The sequence below is a fragment of the Pinus tabuliformis genome, chromosome 8 (genome assembly GCF_031772625.1).
Source record: "Pinus tabuliformis cultivar Carrire ecotype Pingquan chromosome 8, CPIR1, whole genome shotgun sequence".
NCBI classification, from domain to species: Eukaryota; Viridiplantae; Streptophyta; class Pinopsida; order Pinales; family Pinaceae; genus Pinus; species Pinus tabuliformis.
In genome coordinates, this window is record NC_142294.1 from 184,708,731 (window position 1) to 184,712,441 (window position 3,711).

The following is a 3,711-nucleotide window of genomic DNA, read 5'->3' on the forward strand; positions in this document are numbered from 1 at the left end:
GTAGGAACTCCTTGATTTTCCACTTGATCCCTTCATTTTCCATAATGGAGTGGTGATATATTGGCCCGTTGGGTAGAGGTGCTCTATGAGTCAAATCGATTGAATGATTGACTTGACAATGCAAGGGTATCCCTGTGGGTGAGGAGAAGATGTCCTTATATTCTTCCATGACTGTATCCACCTACTTTTTATGTGTGGAGGAACCCTTCCTAGGGGCCATGGATGTGGCTACTATCTTCCCCTTACTTTGAGAGCGAATTAGAAAGAAAACAAATTTCCGAGTCTGAGAGATGATCTTACTGCATTTCTTAGCAGATATCAGAGAGATGGTGGTAGGAAGTGCTACCTTCATATCCTATATAACTTATTACCTAAATAAATAAAATAGTTTGAGGCCTCGACTCATATAGAGCATGAGGCTTCCACAAGTATGGTTGGCCTAATAATACATCATAAACTTCAAGAGGAGAAATATCACACAATACCTCATTTGTGAAGGGCTTGATGTTGTATGGAAGGCGGCACTACTTGTTGACGCGAAGATCTCGTCCTTGGTGAAGTCACCCGATGGTGTACGGTTGCGAGTGTTGAGTGATTGCTAAGCCCAATTGCTTCATGAACTCTGTTGAAATGAGGTTCTTTTTGCTCCCACTGTTGACAATGAATTGCAGTGGTGAACCCTTCACCCACATCTGTGAGTGGAAGAGACGCTCCCCCTCCTCTAGATCTTTGGGCCCAATCTTCTGGATCTTGGTGGTGGAAGCAGTAGTGTTGGCCTCTGCATCAATAATTTGCTTCCCTTTGTCATTCCCCTTGTTGGGTTCTAACTAAAATTCGAAACATGCATCTGATTCTGAAGCCTTTGGTTGGGCCACCAATGACTGCTTGGCTCGACACTCACTTGTGTTCTAGGTGGGGCTCTTATGGAACTCACACCACTTCCTTGTGTCTTTCTTCATCTTCGTGGTCTTTTTATTTGCTTACGTCTTCGACGGGTTGTCCTGGGGCTCCTCACCTTAGCTTTGTCCTTTGTTTTGCAATTTGGGCTCACCTTTCCCTTGCTTCAGATTCTCAGATCCAAAGTCTCGCTTCTTCTATTTTAATTTCTGCTCGATCTTGACAGTGTATCGGTAGGCAGCACCAAGTGAGGAGATGTCTAGGACCTCCATCTCGTCTTGGATGTATTTGTGCAGACAAGAGTGGTACTTGAGTACCAAATGCCGCTCAAGAATCCTTGATACCCAACTTCGTGTGAAATGTATGAAAAAAAAATTGTGAACTCTAACACGTCTTGGTACCTTCCCTGTCGTAATGTGGTCCACTTTATGTACCTACCTTCATAGCTCCTGACAGGGTAATACTGCTCCTTGATGTCATCTTGGAAAGAGTTCCAAGTGGATGCGGCTGAAAACAGTGAGGGTTCCCTCTCGTCCTTCTACTCATAATGGGTTTCCCACCAGTCCTTGACGTGGGGGGTGGATTTGAGGAGTGAAAAAGTAATGTTTTCCCTACTGGAAAAATAATGAACCAAAAAATACCCTTCCAATAGGTTTAACCATCTATCTAGAGAATATGCATCTATCTGGCCTTCAAATATGGGAATATCAAAGTTGACTTGTACCTTGAAGGGATTGGTGCCTCCAGAGTGGTTTTCGGATGAATATGTGCCGCCTGTGGGCATCCGCCGAAGGATCTCAGCAAAGTTGTCCATCATTGGGTTCCTCTGTCTCTCGAGGGCTTCTTCAAGCAATATTTTGAAGGAATCTCCTACTCCCTCATCTTTCTTTTCTTCCACCATGGAAGGTCGTCAGGGTTTGTGAGGCTGATCTTGCAAAGGTTCAACCAGTTCAAGCCCCAACTCCTTATACCCTGACCTCATTAGGGACATGCAAAGAAAAACAGAGAAAGAGCAGATTGCTCTGATACCACTGATCTAGAATTATGCAAGAATGCAACAAAATATAGATATAAACATAAACATAGAGATGCAACAGGAATAAAACTTCATTTCATTAATATCAAAGAACTAGAATATGGTTATATGCATAATGGAAATAAACTTGCTCGGGCAATGGTAGTTTATCTCTAAGAAGAGATGTGGTGGCTACATGCCTCTCAACTGTGTTTCAATGAGGATCGAAGGTCTATTTATTATTGATAAACAATGGAAAACCCTGAACATACAAAATCCTAACCCTAGGAGATGAAGCACCAAAACTATGCGCCCCATTTGGGTAAATTAGTACATCAACTTCTCGGGGTCGTAACTTTGGCATACGATCTCTGTTTGATGTGCACAATACCTCGTTAGAAATATCTATCCAAGGACTACAACTTTCGAGTGCAAACATGTCCCATGTTTCCTTAGTTTTCCAAAAAAAAATTGTTCCGAGCCTCAAAACAGCTCTGGAAGTTCAAGACCCGAAAAACTGCCAAAATTAATAAATTGTGCTACAATTAAGGAAACTAAAAAACTGAAAGAGACAGTGGTGCGGGTCGAAGTGGAATAGGCGGGTGGCCACCAATATCCACCTAGATCAATAAATATCCTTCTCTGAAGTGACAACCTCTTATGCTCTCAATAACTCGGGATCCCTCTTCCGCTTCGTTAAATAAATAAGTGATTATGCATAGTTCTATGAAAAAAATAAAATAATGGCGAAAGAAGAGAAAGGCTTCCTGCGCAAAGAGCTGAAGCAAGCAACATCATCAGGGTAATTTACAAGCTCGCTGGCAACGGAGCAATGTTTGTGTTCCTGAAGTGACTTCGTTGAGGTATTGTCCCGGCTTGTTGGCAACGTAGCAACGCTAGAGATGAAAACAAATACTCTGACATTTATTTTCACTTTTGCATCTATATATTCCTTATCCCCAATTGAAACAACTTAGTCTGACTAAGCTTGGTTAAGCATGATGCCGATGAAGAGAATGGTAGGGACTATATATTTAACGCAAGATAAGTGAAGAATCTATGGTAATCGATGAATTGAACACTAATTCCTGAAGATTTAGACATGTTTTGCATGAGACAAGACCCCTACAGAGAGCTAGAATTCTACGAGTGTGTCACCAAGTGTTGTAGCGGTGTTAGAGCCTATATTTGCCTCAGGCTGAAAAGACAAGGTTCTAGGTCCACATCAAACCACGCTCAGCCTCGTAGCTAGCCCTACGAGGACAAGAGAGGGCTCTCTCCAGGTCAATCTCAGCGAAAGATAATTATGGGGCTTGAGATGACTTTTTAACAACTGATCTTAGGCTAGGTATTAAGTACAAGGAATTGTTTTAAGTTTTTGGGGGTTTTGTTGGAAAAAGGGACAGGCAAATTTTGGGTCCGGGGATGAGGACCAGTTCTTGCAGAGTTCAAGTTGGGGCGAGGAAAGCAATGGTTAGGATGCCTTAAATTGAATGAACGGATAGAAAGGACTGCTGAGAAGCTGAAGAGGGCAAGATTATATCAAGGATCCTCTACAAACTGAAGAAAACATATAAAACTAAACAAAAGTCAAAGGCAGAGCATAACAATTTATGAGTGCCACCTTAAGTACTCATCAGTTTAATTTCATAAGCAAGAGAATGGAAATGGCATACATAAACATTCATGAACTTACAAATACATGGAGAAAAACACCATCCAAACATAGAGCCACAAGGATCCCAACAAGTGTTGCAAAACCCTGGTCTTTCCTTTGCCAAAATTGCAGAAATAAAATG